This window comes from Eptesicus fuscus, chromosome 22 (assembly GCF_027574615.1).
Source record: "Eptesicus fuscus isolate TK198812 chromosome 22, DD_ASM_mEF_20220401, whole genome shotgun sequence".
NCBI lineage: Eukaryota > Metazoa > Chordata > Mammalia > Chiroptera > Vespertilionidae > Eptesicus > Eptesicus fuscus.
In genome coordinates, this window is record NC_072494.1 from 3,777,487 (window position 1) to 3,793,989 (window position 16,503).

Below are 16,503 nucleotides of genomic sequence, written 5' to 3' on the forward strand. Positions count from 1 at the left end.
TCCCAATATTCCCTTCTCTCTCTCTCTCTCTCTCTCTCTCTTCTCTCTCTCTCTCTCTCTCTCTCTCTCTCTCTCTCTCTCTCTCTCGTAGCTGCAGTAGCAATTTCTACAAGGCCAAGTTCCTTGCGCAGAAGGTTTTGTGATTTGTTTTTCAGTCGGAGCTCACATTCCTTGGATCTTTGTGGGATGGTTGGAGGCCTGGGGAAAGCATGTGCTCCTGCGAGAGGTTACAGCTCAGACTGTTTTCACAGGCGCAGCCTTGGCCATAACACTCCGGGAACTGCTCACAAATCCGTCCGCCTGGTCTGTTAAATCAGGCCCTAACGAGGCTTGTATTTAAAGGGCCATTCACGTGTCTTTAGGGCATGTGTGGTCTATGGTGCTGGTTGGTGATCCTTATAAGAGGTCTAGGATTAGGCTGGTTTAATAAGATGCAAGGCGGGAATGAAGCAAATACTAGGCCAGGGGGAACTATGGCTGCCAAATACGCACTTTCTGGTTCTCCATGGCATTGGATGCTGAGCTGCAGCCTTCTCTCCATTTGGTACATCGAATAGGCTTTTCCCCTTCAGCGTGACTTCAGATTGAGTCGAATGTAACTTCTGGAGTCATCTGCACAGGCATTGTGAATCAGAAACCCCAAATTCATGTTTCAGCCTCTCTTGAGAAACTCCTTTGGAACTCATCTTTTGGCGAATGAATGTAAGAACTGATTCGGGTTGAGTGTTGACCCATGAACCAGGAAGCCATGGTTCAATTCCTGGTCAGGGCACACGCTCAGATTGTGGGCTCGATCCCCAGTGTGGGGCATGCATGAGGCAACCAATCAATGATTCTCTCTTATCAATGATGTTTCTCTCTCTCTCTCCCACTCTCTTCATCTCTGAAATCAATAAAAGATATATTTTAAAAAACAATTGATTTGAGGTATGTGCGTATGAATGGAATAGGGGTGTCCTATGGTGTCTTAATTTGGAAGCTTTCCAAAGTTGCACCAGTTCACACCCAAGGGGGTGGGTGATAACTCAGTCACACCACCCCTTTACAGACATTTAGCAGACACCCTGCTCCCTCTCCATCCTCCTAGCTCAAGGCTCCCGGATGGGAAAAGCTGCAGGATTAGTGAACATGCGGATTCCAGGAGAGAGGTGCGTGGGGAGGACATGGGAGCTCCGCCCCCTTGCTCCATCCCTGCCTTGTGCATGGCTCCCATCCAGCTGTTCCACACTTATGCCCTTCTATGATAAAGTAGTAAGTAAAATGCTCCTGAGAGTTCTGTGAGCCAGTCTAGCAAACTGATAGACTCCAAAGAGGGTGTCAATGGAACCTATAACCTCTAGCCTGCTGGTCAGAAGCACAGGGGCAGCCTGGTGACGTCAGGGTGGTGGGAGCGGCCTGTGGGCCTGAGCTCCTATCTTGTGGACTCTGATGCTGTCTGCAGGCAGGTAGTGGCAGGACTGAGTTGCATTTAGGACAGCTGGTGTCTGAGAATGGCTGGGTGGTGTGGGGTAATCTCCCCAGCACAGCGGCATTGGTGACCAGAGCAATAGCAGGTAAGACTTTTGCCCGAGTTGGACCTTGTATCCTTTAGCATCCAGTGATTCAGAACTGTTCCTCATTCAAATAAAAACATCACAACTGCAAATCATCGATTCCATTAATTTAATAGATGAAAAACAACAACACGTCAGACAATGCAAATCCTCTCTTATAAAACCCCATGGATTATAGAAGCTTTTCAATGATTTTTAACCTACCTTATCTAAATATTTTACACTGAGTGGCCAGATTATTATGATCTTTGAACGCATAATAATCTGGCCACTCAGTGTATATCCTATATAATAAAAGACTAATGCAAATTGTCCCCTTGGCCAGGAGTTCAACTAGCAGGCAGGCCAGCCAACTGCCCATGTCCCCTCCCCCTGGCCAGGCTGGCCGAACCCCACCCATGCACGAATTCATGCATCGGGCCTCTAAAATACACACACACACACACACACACACACACACACACACACACAGTGGCCAGATTATTATGAGTTCAGAGATCAGTGTATGTGTTCCACAGGAATAGAACTTGATAGAAGCAAACTAACATTTTTTGAACATTTATGGCCCACCATGCATTAACTACTCTAGGGGCTCAGCTCTGTCACCTAGGTCACTCCTCACCCCACCCTAAGACACCCGCAGGTTAACACATTCAGACAGGGGGAGACAGACCCAGGGACGCTAAGGCAGTCCCACTTAAAGGTAAGTTACTGCATAAAGGCAGGTTCTTCCTCTACAGAGCTCATTTTTCTGTCCCTGGAACCCAGAGCAGTGACAGGGAAATAGAGGACCCTCATTAAATAGTATTGAATAAATGAATGTGAATAAGTGGCCTTGTCCAAAGGATGCTTAAGATAGAATCACAATGAAATCCAAAGTTATTAACTTGTTGCCTACAAGGCTTTCTCATGACCCCATCTCATAGCAGGTACACCCTGAGATGCTATGTCATATATCAGATCATACCATCCATTCCTGTCCTATCAGATCATACATCGTATTGTATTATATTTTAGGAAACATTCGCTTTGAGTTGTATAAACCCTTTCCAACTCCAAATCTCTCTCCTTCCCTGTCCTCTAGACACATTACAGAAGAACACGAACGCTTTCTGGACGGCGATCAGTGCCAAGGTGATGTGGCTTCTCCTGACCGCAACATTGTCAGAAACAAAACTGGCACCATAATTTCCCCTCAAATGACATCACGGGATTTTCTACCCAAGGCGTACATATCTTTGGACGAGGGAGGCAACCCCAAGAGAAAATAAATGTAGGGAAATTACATAGTGCACTTAGTAAGGTTTGTATTCAGCACATTCTGAGCCCACATCTGCCCCTCAGATGTCTTCGCACAATATCTATGGCTCTTTAATGATTGGCTGTCCAAATATAAAATAACTTGAAAAAACTGATTTACCATTAAAACTCTTCGAAATTCCATGGAACAATATTTTACTTCCGATGTGATCAGATGATTATAACTTTATTTTCAAAACTGAATGAAAATGTATTCTAGGTGATTTACACTGACCTTGAAAACGTCTCCAAAGTCACACGTGAAAACCATCTCTATAACTAAGGCCTCACATAAGCTCCAGCTCTGGGCCCTCTTGGTAGAAGAGGCATCACCCTCTGAGTATTCACCATCCTAGCAACACCACATCAGGAATGGATAAATGCGGGGAGGAGGGCAAACAGCAGGCCTCCCCACGCTGTCTCCTCAATTACTGTTTCAAGGATGGTCCTTAAACTAAAAGCATCAGCAGCTCCTCGTGACCAGCGCTTCTCAAACCAGAATGTGTTTATGACCCAACGTCGATTCAGGAGGTGGGTCTGGCATGGAACTGAGGTTCTGACTTTTTAATAAGCTTCTGGGTGGAACTGAAGCTGCTGGCCCGTGGTCCACACTGAGCTGCCCAGGTTCTAGATGGTCAAGGGCAGTGGTCGGCAAACTCACTAGTCCACAGAGCCAAATATCAACAGTACAACGATTGAAATTTCTTTTGAGAGCCACATTTTTTAAACTTAAACTTCTTCTAACGCCACTTCTTCAAAACAGACTCGCTCAGGCCGTGGTATTTTGTGGAAGAGCCACACTCAAGGGGCCAAAGAGCCGCATGTGGCTTGCGAGCCGCAGTTTGCCGACCACGGGTCAAGGGTAACTACTCTGTATGCTGAATTTCAGCCTCCCCTCGATGTATTTGATGATGCACACTCTTCTGTATGTATGTTTGTTAGTAATTTGGGAACAGCAAATATGTACTGAATATACATCTGTGAGATAAAATTTAGAAGTAAAATCATGTGACAGAAAAGAACTGATAAAGTTTTTTTGAAGCATGAAAATCAGAAGAATTCATCAGATCACTGAGGAGGGAAATGTATGTATGCACTGAAAAATGGCACATGTTTTGTTGATTTAATTCAACGTTTCACTTGATAGCCACATCTTGCTGATGAGGAAAGAAATTATGGTTTCATGGAGAGCTTGAAAGGAAACACTTTCAACTGTGTATAAAGAGCTTATTCTTTTTCATAAGGGAAAAATAGCAAAATCAGGATTTTTACAGTTATTAAGTTGTCACAAATTTTGAAATCTCGATCTCAATGCATTAGGGTTGTGCAACTGTCTTTGACAATTCCCCACGTCGGATGAAATGCTGTTGTTACGATCTGACTGATTTGATGCCTGGCAGGTGTGGCGTCTCCTGAGTGGGCGGCATTTTGAAAACAGAACATCGCCATGTCAGTACAATATTTGCAACAGATGCATGTGTAAGAGACTTGAGAGCTTTGGTACAAGCCCTTTATTTTAAAAAGGAAAAACCAAAGGTCAACGAAGCTGGGGGATTAGCCCGCGTCCCGCCCAGCTAGTTAGAAGCAGGGCTAGGACTGGAGCCCACGGCGCTTGATGCCTGAGTTTTCCCGTTTTTTCCATAATAGTTTGAATTTTCAGCTCATGTGAGTGTGTGTTTTCCAAAGCCCAGAGAATAATAATGGTGATGACGAAAATGTGTGTTGCTTAAAAAGGGTCCACTTAGAATGATTTATTTTCTTGATTTTTTTCTGTTTAAGCACAATGAAAATATTTACTGAAGTATACATATTGACTGTGATAAGAAACAGTTTTGATGGCAAGTTATCCAATAAGGACAGATGGATTCATTGGAAGAAACGTACCTTAAAAATGAGAGGGTATGGGGTCTAAATTAAAAAGCAGAAATTCAATGCACTTATTTAAAGTATGGATTTTCCTTTCTTTGTGTTGAGTAGAATGTACTGTCACCATTAAACTAGTTTTGACAATATGACGACGCTGGGTCCTCACTGGCCCCTCGTAGCCGGGAAGCCAGCCCTTGCCCAGTACCCCACCCCACTCTTAAGGGCCCGGGCTTGCTCCTTCCCACTGGCCTGGCTAATGTGGCCAGAGACTGGGGACTCAGGTGTACCTCATTAAGCCGAATTTATGCAAGAGCTGGCCTGCTCACAGCCTGGCTTTGTGGTTAAAAGTTCTCCAGCACCAAATTGCTCTCCTGGCTGAAGTTCAGGGCAGCTCAGCCCTGGGTGCAAGTCCATGAGCAGGGAGGGTGGGGAGGTTGCCACAGGCTGAGGCTCCAAGTTCGGCAGAAATGGAAGAAGCCCAGAAAATCCATTTGGCTCTGAGATCAGGCCTTCTCAACGCAGCTGCCCATTCCTCGGGCGATTCCTCCCAAGGTTAGGTTCATTAAGAGGTCCCACAGCAAAAAGAATTACCTTGAGCCTTAACTATAACAGCTTTTACATTTTTCTAAGGACTTGGTTTTTTAGAGAAGTTCAAGGTTTTCAGTAAAATTGCAGAGATTTATCAGATATCGCCCCGACCACCCAACATGCACAGTGCCTCCCATTATCAAGGTCATTCACCAGGGTGGTACATTTGTTATAACTGATGAACCTACACTGGCACCGTTATCCCCCAAAGCCCATAGTTGGCCGTAGGGTCCATAATTGCTGTTGCACATTTGTGTAAATGTATGACATCATGTATCCATCATCATGGTACTATACACTGCCCTAAAAAGCCTGTGTCCTGCCTGTTCCTCTCTCTCACACACACCTCCCCTCCCCGCACCCCCCCAACCCCCCGCCGGAACCTGTGATCTTTTTACTATCTCCCTAGTTTCACCTTTCCCACAATATCATAGTTGAAATCATACAAGATAAGGCCTTCTCAGATTGGCTTCTTTTCATGGCTTGGTAGCTTAGTTCTTTTTAGTGATGAATAATATTCCATTGTCTGGGTGGACCATGGTGTATGTATCCATTCACTCACTGAGGACATCTTGGTTGCTCCCATGTTTTGGTAACCATGACAAAGTTGCTATTCACATCCATGTGCAGGGTTTTATTTGGGGGAACATAAATTTTTAACTTCTTTGGATAAATACGGAGGAGTGTGATGCTGAGTCACATGGTAAGAGTGTGTTTAGTTGTGTAGGAAATTGCCGAGTGCTTTTCACCAGTAAAGAAGGGGAGCTCAGGGTGCCCCATCCTCACCAGCATTTGCTGTTGTCAATGGGCTCTGGCCAATCTAATGGTGCATAGTGGTATCTCGTTGTTTTAATTTGCATTTCCCTGGTAGCAAATGGTGTGGAACATCTTTTCATAAGCTTATTTGCCTATGGTATAGCTTCTTGGGCAAAGCATTTGTAAAGATTGTGGCCCATTTTATAATGGAGTTATTTTCTTAATGTTGAATTATATGAGTTTTTTGTGTGTGCATATTTTGGATAACAGTTCTCTATTAGATGTATCTTTTGCAAATATTTTCTCCACACCTGTGGCTTGTATTCCCACACTCTGGACATTGTCTATCACAGAGAAGACACTTTTAATTTCAATGAAGTCCAGCTTATTGTTTCGTTCATGGTTCATGCCTTTGATGTTTTATCTACAAAGCCATTGCCATATCCAAGGATTTCTCCTAGATTATATTTCAGGAGTTTTGTGGGTTTATATTTTACATTTACATCTATGGTCTAATTTTATTTCATTTTTGTGGAGGGCATAAGGTCTGTGTCGAGATTCATTCCTTTGCATGTGGATGTCCACTTGTTCCAGAACCATTTGTGGAAGAGGCTGCCTTTGCTCCTTTGTCAAGGCCAGTTCGCTGTGACATGTGTTCAAGTGTGGGGAAGCTCGGGACTTGGCTGGAAAGTCTGTGAGGAGGATTCTCCGAAAGGTCGGGGGCCTCTCAGTGGACCTTGCCGAAGGCAGCAGCCCCTGCCTTGACTTTTCCAAACAAGTCTGAGCCCCCAGGTGTTTTACTGGAATCTCTATGTTTAGTCTTTAGACCCTACCTTGTAGAAGCAGGTGCTTTCTCAAAGATGCTCACCCTGCTGATTGTATATAATAGTTAATTTTAGTTCAAGCTGTTGTGACAATAAAAGCCTACGGAGGCAGGCGAACGGGGCTGCTTAGTTGCTAGAGCCAGGCAGTCCCTTAGCCTCTCTTTCACAGAAACGTGTGTCAGAGTGATCCATTCATCCATCGCCCAGGGCCTGCTGGTCCGTCCCAGCATTAAGAACAGATTTTTAAATTTGGTTGCCTTTAACTTTTCAAGCATGTCTACAATTGTAGGTCTGAAGAGATTCCAGCATAAACTATTCACTGTACCCAAATCTAGCCTTTCCTAAGACAATGTCAAGGGGAAGACACCAGTCCAGAATCTGTCTTCCTACAGATTATCTTTTGCACATGGGGTGTGCCGCCTGACCGTCCATTATAGCAAACCTCAATGGGCACCACCCTGGCATTTAAGATATTTTAATAATTCTCAAGCTCAAGAAGAAAGAGTCTGGTTCCAATTCCCTTATAATTGGAAGTTTCTTTGGCTCTTAAGTAAAATTTTGGTTGCCAATAGTCTTGATAAAGGGGTACTGCCTAAATCCATGGGTACCAGCATGAGAACCCTGGCTCATAATGTGCTCCTGTATTTCGATACACTCCTTTCATAAAAGTATAGATATATATATATTTTACTCACAGCTTTTTACATGACTAAAGGGAAGGGAAAATCTGTGTTATAGGTGATAATACATACATTTGAACAAAGTACACCATTACTAACTTCTGAGTATCCACTTCAAATCTGGAACAAATAATTTAATACCCCATACCTACTTTAGATAAATAAGGACAAGGATACAGCTATCGCTTTTACTTTATAACATTGAAAATAACTAAATTTTAACAACTGATACAAAAAGAAACCCCATATAGAGGAAAGATGAATGTATGACTGTTATAAAATAGGTGATGTTTTTGGTTCCTTCATTGATCACTGACTAGTCACACATTCAAAAAACATTTATTGAGTATCTGCTTTGTAACTGAAAAGACATTTTGCTCTGCTTCAACTTCTCTGTGTATAAATTTAACCGTTTAGAACTATCTCTTTAAGGTTTTCTATATATTTTAAATTCTAATTATACTTATGCAGTTGAGGAAAACAATGTTTATTGAGTCTGTATAATAAATTAGAGGCAAATTATACCCTTGAATGAAAAAAATCTGTTAAAAAGCCTCTAAATATTTCCATATTTTTGACAGTTATATATATATGTAAATATAGATAAAAATATGTCAAAAATATGGTGTGGCAGACAGAAAATTTAGATTTAGGCCTACATGTACATTCAATTTATTATTGACAAAATTACCAAGATATTTAAATGGGAACAAATATTTTCAACAAATGGTTCTGGGACAATTTGATAATTATATCCAAAATAAACCAAAACAAGCCTCTGTTTTTACCTCATACAATACACAAAGATCAATTCAAAATGACTCATAGACCTAAATCTAGAAAAAATTTAAAGGAAATCATGAGAGAAAAATCTCAGTGACCTTGAGTTTGATACATATTTCTTAAACACCACACAAAAAGGCCAAACTACAAAAGAAATAAATCTCTAAGTTGAATTATATCAAAAGTGAAAATATTGCTCTTCAAAAGACACTAGTATAAAAATGAAAAGGCTTAAGGTAGACTTCCTGTAAATTTTTGCCGAGAGCTTAGGCTGTGGCAAAGAAAGATGCCCACATTCACGAGGTCTCTTTAAATGACTTGAGTCTCTGAAGGGGTTAGGAGGATGGGGGACTGTGTAATAAGTCATGTAATATATTTGCAAATCTGAAACCATGTGTTTTTATTTTAAAAGCCCTATTTAAAAATCAGGATCCTCTTTACCTCCACTTCATTCTTCTCTTTCTCAGCACAATGACAATACTGTTCTAACCACTAAATGTTATGCAATACCTATGTCATCTCTAAGAACAAGAAAAAAGTTTATTCTTGGGGTGAGTTACATGTTTGTGTGGTTTTCTTTTAAGATGAGCTAGGGCATGTATAAATCTTGAAAAAACATTAATAAACAAACAGAAATATAAAAAAAGAAAGAAAAGGCAAGTCCTTTGGTGGAGAAAATACTTGTAAAACAGACCTGTCTGGTAAAGAATTAACTTTGTCCAAAAAAATGTCAGACCCTGTACTGGGTTGAGTAGTGTCCCCCCAAAATTCACATCTATCCAAAACTTGTAATTGTGACCTCATTTGGTAATAGGGTCTTTGAAGATGTAATGCAGTGAAGTGGGCCCTAAATCTAATAGGACTGGTGTTTTTACAAGAAGAGGGAAATGTAGACACAGAAACACAAACACAGAGAAGACCCATAAAAACAAAAGAGCCCTGGCTGGCGTGGCTCAGTTGGTTGAGCATCGTCCCATGCACCAAAAGGTGGCTGGTTAGATTCCCAGTCAGGGCACATGCCCAGGTGGTGGGCTTGATCCCCAACCCCCAGTAGGGGATGTGCAGGAGGCAGCTGATCAATGCCTCTCTCTCAGATAGATGTTTCTCTCTCTCTCTCTCTCTCTCTCTCTCTCTCTCTCTCTCTCTCTCTCTCCCCCCCACCGCCCCCTCTCTAAAATAAATTTAAAACAAACAAACAAACAAAAACAAAAAAAAATTCTCACCAGAAGCAGAGAATGGAGTGATCCATCTACACGACAAGGAATGCCAAGAAATGCCAGACTCTAAGAAACAGAGAAGGAGCCATCCCTACAGCCTCCGCTAACACCTTGATGTTGGACGTCTGGACTCCGTGACTGTGGGAGAACCCTCTGTTGTTGGAAGGCACCATTTTGTGGTACTCTGTTCCAACAACCTTACAAACTAGTACACACTCCTAAGTATTCACACAGGATAAATCAAAGCTTATTCTTCCACATAAGTGTGGGAGACTTGTACACAAATGAGCATGGCGGCTGTGTTTGTAATATCCCCAAACTGGAAACCACCCAAACGTCTATGAACAGCTGAATGGATAAACAAATCTTGATATAACCATACAATGGGATACTACTCAGAAATAAAAATGAGTTACCGACATAGACTATGACATTGATTAGTCTTAACATAACTAAAGAGTGCATATGGTATGATTCCATTTACATAAAATTCCAGATAATCCAAATGCATCTATCAGGATAGGAAGCAGATCAGCGCAGCCTGAGGATGTGCAGGGCAGGTGGGGAGGGATGGGGGAAACGCAAAGGGCCTTGAAGAAATGTTTGCGGGTGACGGTGAGAGTTCATTATCTTTATTTATGGTGATGGTTTCATGGATGTGTACACATGTGCAGTTTATTGTTGAGCAATTAAATGTCAATAAAGCTAAGAAACGAATTCACTGAGATGAAAGCCCTGAGATAGCTGGGGTTTGGTGGGACCGTGCCTAACCCAGGCTAATTCTTCGAGGCACAAAAACACTACCCAGAGACGAGGACATCCTGGTTTACCATGGGAGGAGGAGAGAAGTTATCCAGGAGGTGGAACTCGGTGGGAGACCTTCCTCTCACCAGCAAGTGCAGGTAACGTTGGAGGCCTCCCATCATCTGAAGGCTGAAGCATGGAAGGGGCCATGGAAGGGGCCACCTGGGCAGGATGAGGTTAAAGCAGGAGGGAGAAAGAGTATGAGACCTACACTTCATTTTCATGGGCGTGGATTCTCTCTCCACAGTTATGGGGAGCTTTTGAGGGCTTCTAAACATGACATGATCCATCTATGCTACTGTAAGACAGATTTGAGTTGATAAAAGAGAAAAATAGCTTATTAGTCATCAGTGATATAGGCATTTCTGAGGAAGGAAAATTGAAAATTTCTGCCATCAATTGTAATTCAATTTTCTTTATTCTTACCCCAGTTCTTTGAAATTATTGCGTTTGTTTACAATAGATTTCACTGTGTCTGGGAGTCTTCCTCTCAGTAATATAAACGTTCACCGTATCACGTTCCAACGAAGAACATTTTTAGTTAGACTGGTTTTCCGTGGTCTGGTTTTTAGATTAAAGACATTCTATTTATTTTTAAATCTTAAATGCCTCTTTCAAAATGACAAACATTTTAACCCCAACCAGAAAAAAAAGAATAGTATAGAATAATTGTTCTTTGAAACCCACTGTATTCACCCTCTGCTATACTTCTGCTACTACTAGCAGTCTCATCCTATGATAGTGAATGCTAGTATGCCCTCTTACTTATCCTTCTTCACCCTCAAGGATGCAAACAAATACACATGCACCTACAGGATTTGGGTGCTGTTTCCATTTATAAATATTGTCTGTGCATATATATGCAACCTGCTGTTCTCACTTACTATGTCATGGACATCCTTCCAGGGTGTGCATTTCGACTTTTATAATTTAAAAACACACAACATGGATGTCCTGTTTCACCTAAGAATTATATACAGTCCTGTCGTTAATTGGCTTAAAAATTAAACTCTTTCCAGGTCTGGCATTTATCTGTTACATGCAATCCCCATCAACTCCGCCTGGAAAACTCCAAGTAAATCTCGATCTTGGCTATTGTGAGAGCAATGCCATTTCCATCTTGCAATACTCATTCCAGGGAAAACGATGAGTTTTCATAAACCTAATGAAATTATGCTTGAGTGCCTGAGCGCTTCCAGACCATCCTTTTCAAAACTCAGGGAGGAATGTTCTTTAGGGTTAAGTGTAATACACTGCAGGACCTGTGTTTGCTGTGTGTCAGCCTGAGTTCCCCATAAAGCGACGGAGAGTTTATGTAGTGGGCTTAGGGGCGCTCTATCAGGATATACACAGGTAAGTAAGTGATGATGGGGACTGGGCAGAGGGAGCAGCTGGCCTGGCCTCCAGCACAGCTGCATCTCAGAGCCCCGCCAGTCCTGTGGGGGAGCTCTGGAGCTAAGATGGGCCTTTAACGTAGGTCTGACTTGAGCCCGGGGAGCTGATTGTGCCTTTGTATCCCTCCACCTGTCCCCCGTGGCCATGGGCCACCCGCCACCTTTGGGAAGGCAGTTCCGTACAGCCGAGGACAGTTTCCACTGAGGGACGGAGCTGCGTGTGCCAAAGGCTGGGGATGGTCTTGAGTTGGGAGTCTAGGGAGAGTACCACAGTATCCATAGTGTCTACTCCAATAACCAATTTTAGAACAATCCATCATAAATTCTGGGTTACTTTGGTCTTTAGCCGATGAAGTTAGATTGTGCGGGGGGCATGGAGGAAGCTGCTGTTTAGGCTTTGGCCACAGATCTAGACATGAGGAGTAAGCATGTGCATGTGTGTAAATGCGTTTTAGAATCCATCTACTACACAACAAATCCTAAAGCTCTGGTATGTACATGCAATGGAGTATTACTCAGCAATAAAAAGGAAGGAAATTGTGCTGTTTGCGACAATGTGGATGGACCCAGAGGGCATTACGTTAACTGAAATAAGTCAGAGAGAGACAAATACAGTATGGTTTTACTCATATGTGGAATCTATAAAAGCAAAACAGCCTGGATGGTGTTGTTTAGTGGTTGAGTGTGGACCCTTGAACCAGGAGGTCAGGGTTTGATTCCCAGTCAGGGCACATGCCCAGGTTGCAGGCTCAATTCCTAGTAGGGGATGCACAGGAGGCAGCTGATAGATTATTCTATCTCCTCATAGATGTTTCTCTCTCTCTTCCTCTCCTTCTCCCTAAAATCAATAATTGATGTTTCTCTCTCTCCATCTCTTTTCCTTTCTGAAATCAATAAAAAACATATTAAAAATTTAAAAAGGGCAAGTAACAAAAGAAAACAACAGACCCACAGATGCAGAGGATAAGCTGACGGTTGCTCAAGTGAGGGGCTCAGGAGGTGGATGGGAAACAATGATTCATTACAACCTCCAAGAGCACAACCTTTGGAAGTATCTTCAAAGCAGGACTAAAATAAACCTCATTCAGCCACTTTGGTAACACACCTCTCTCTCTCTCTCTTTAAAAATGTTTTTTTCAAATTGATTTTTAGAGAGATAGGAAGGGAGAGAGAGAAGGGAGAGAGAAATAGAAGCATTGGTGAGGGAGGTACAGTGATTGGCTGCCCACTGGGGATCGAGCCTGCAACCTGGGCATGTGCTCTGACTGGGAATTGAACCAGCGACCTCTTGGTGCCTGGGTCGACACTCAACCACTGAGCAACACTGGCCTGGCACCTTTCTCCTTTTTAAAAATGTATGTTTCCATGCTGCTCTCAGTCTTCATTCGATGACTCTCCCCAGACCATCCTCCGCTCCATTTTCAATTCCCAAGGTTAACTGCGTGAACACCAGGGCTTTTGTTTGAGAACTGTCTTGGAATCACATGTCCTCACGTACTAGTGTCCAGATTCTATTCTATTGTGTCATGTGGCCGTGCTGAAGGTTAGGAGAGCAGGATGCAGAGCATGGCCACACAGGCAGGCAGGACAGTGCCCCGCCCATCAGGATCACGTGGAGAACACAGTTACATTCACACATTTGGAAATGAGATTCCTACGTATCAGCTCTTCCTCTTTTCTTTTCAATCCCTATGTCTAAAGGCTAAGGAGTACTGAAGGAACGTAATCTGCGTATCACTGAATGGAAATTAGCAGGAGAGTTTAATGAGAATAAAGCAGGTATTAACAATGACATATTCTCAGAAGAGAGCTAGAGAGGTGGCCAAGATAGAAGATTCCAGTTTGGACTCCAGGGAAAGTTCGTTGTAAGTGCCCAGTTGAGCAATGATGGGCAGCATGCAGACCAGTGACAGAGAGGGCTCTTATTACAGGAACATTTTAAAAGCTTAGAAAGTAATGACCCCACATTTCTTCATTATGCGGTCATCTTTAGAAGTCTGCAGAAACAATTCTTAAGAAACCCGCTGTGTGTGCTTAATGGATGCCATCACCGTAAATAGAAATAAAACGTGTGCTGGTGTGGACCCAGCCCACAGAGCGCCTGATGTATCTCCGCGGAAACACTGGGAGGGCAAGGCAGAGCAGGGGTCCTGGGTTCTCCTTTTCAAATCCCTGCTCGTGGTAGTAAGAAGGCGCTCAACAGATACGTGGTAAACTGGTAACAAGTAAAGAAGTCTGGGAAAAGGAGAAACCGTTCAACAAAGTTATGTGTGTGGTGAAGCCAGAAATGACGCTTACTAGTATGTTTTCAAACATGTGCTTCCTACTCTACACTCTTCTCCATATTTTGAAGGCTAATAATAATAATTTATAATTACTAACGATAGTGGGTTTTAATGTGTGGCCTTAGGGCAGAGTTTTACCAGATCTTATAGTGTATGTAGTACTAGAAAGTCTGAGATGGTTCCTCTAAATCTCTTTGGGAATACCATATTTTAAATTTACATAAATGACATATTTTGATTGAAACTCCCTGTAAGTAGTAAAATACCACGTGGGAATAGAGTGACAGAGACAGATACCAGCTACATTTTTAACATGGGCTAGAACCCCATTCCATTTCACACGAGCCTCCAATGCTGACAGTCGCTTTAGAGCAGAAAAGAATGATTTCATTAGAGGACAGCCTCAGGGTAGAGCAGTATTGTTTCAAAAACTAAGCTCCTTCAAGTCAAAGGAAAATATTCTCATATAAGACAATGCTTCTAAAGGCAAAACTTGCATTTTCAATAGAAATACTTTGTTGGAGTCTCCAGGTGAGAGGCGTGGCGCTGGGTACTAACAGGGTAGCGATGGGCATGAAGAAGGAGAATGACAAGACGTGGCCAATATTTGGATTGAGGATGAAGGAAACGGAGCAGTCAAAATCAAGTCTTTATGTCTGGCTTCGGACACTGAATAAAGGCTCATGCTACTTGCAGAGGCGGAGAACACAGAAGTCAGGGGCGTTTGGTGCGTGGAGGAGGGAGGAGAAGGTGTCAGCGTGGAACACGCTAAGCTGCGGTTCTTAGGAGACACTCAAGGGAAAAGGCCCAGAGGCGTTAGGATATCCGGGTCTGGGTTACAGCGTGGATGTGGGAGGCTTCACGACCACCGATGGAGACTGAAACCACGTGAATGGATTCGCCTTCGGGAAGTGAAAAGAGATGGAGACGGGGCCCAGGGTGTAACTCCAGACGCCCAGAACCAAGTCAAAGGAACTTAAAGGAAAATGATATAGCAACCACAGAGGTAGGAGGTCATTAGACAAGCCTGCAGAAGCGGAATAAACCAGGTTAAGAAACAAATAGTTAAACTGTTAAATATTGCTATGAAGTGAATAAAAATAAGGAGGAACCCACTGGTTTTTAGCAACAACTAAGTCATTGCTTCCCTCAGTGAGAAGAGTTTTACTCGCATGAGAGAAAGGGAGCTGACTGCCTGGATCAAAGAAAGAGTTGGAAAGTAAGGAAGTGAAGAGAGAGTGGAAATCACACTGTTAGGATGCATGGCTGTGAAGAAGAGGGAGACATAGGCGTCAAAGTGAGTGCGTGTGTCTGTGTGTGTGCGTGTGTGTGTGTGTGTGTGTGTGTGCACATCTGATTTTTTTTCTTTTTTAAGGTAGGAGCTTCTTAGTGTTTGAAAACCTAGGGAATGAACCTAAGCATAAAGGTAGAGTTTAAAATACAGAAAGGAGAAAGAACAGCTAAATTTGACATTTGCCTGTAATGTTGAAATACAATTATTGAAATTAAGCTTAGGAAAAGTAATTGTTCTTACAAAATATGTACCATGAGGCTAAATTCAGAGGGACTGTTTTGGCACATTCAAATGGGTGAGGGTCAGAATTAATCTATATGAAGTTCTAGTGTGTCTATCAAACATCCCAGAAAGAGGAGAAGGGGTAAATAAGTGATTTAGGGAATCAAAATCAAAATAAAACACCACTTCCTCCCCAAAAAACCTCACCCATCTACCCACAGATCAAACACTTTATTTCCAGACTGAAGACTGATCTAAGGAAATAGTAAAGATAGTATACTAATTTCCATAAGTTTTAAGATCCCCTTTCCCCACTTTTTTTTCTATTCATTGTATCTGCATGTAATCTTAAAGCAACATATATGTCCTTATGATCACTTCATTCCTCTTCTCCTTAGAAAACCTCCTTGGCTAATGTCCCATAGAGTTTTTCATATTTTCCTTTAGGCCTGTTTATATTGTGGTTTGCTAATAAATAGTTCATTCACCAACCTATGACACAGCAGCCAATTCCAAATCATTTGGATTCTTCTTGAATATAAAAAAATAGCATATAAAACTTTCAATATGAGATGAGCAATAAAGTAACTTGGCAAGCCAGTTATTTTTAAAACTGTAATTGTAAATATTAAAAAACAAATGTCTATCAACTATAACCCTTGGAATTTTTATTTGGTTTATTAAATATTAGGCATACTTGAATAATTATACCTACTAAAGAGGTGTGTTTATTCGATTCCAAGGAGATAAAAACTTTAAACATTTTAGCATTATATCTGTGAACCCAACATAGTTAGAATATGATTAATTAATATACTTTTTTTCCCCTAGGGTAACCTCAAACTCTCCAACCAGATCTTGAAAAATAAGGAAAACGAGGAAACACCATCTTAAACAAACTTCCCCAACCTGCTCAGAACACTAAAATAAATAGAAAT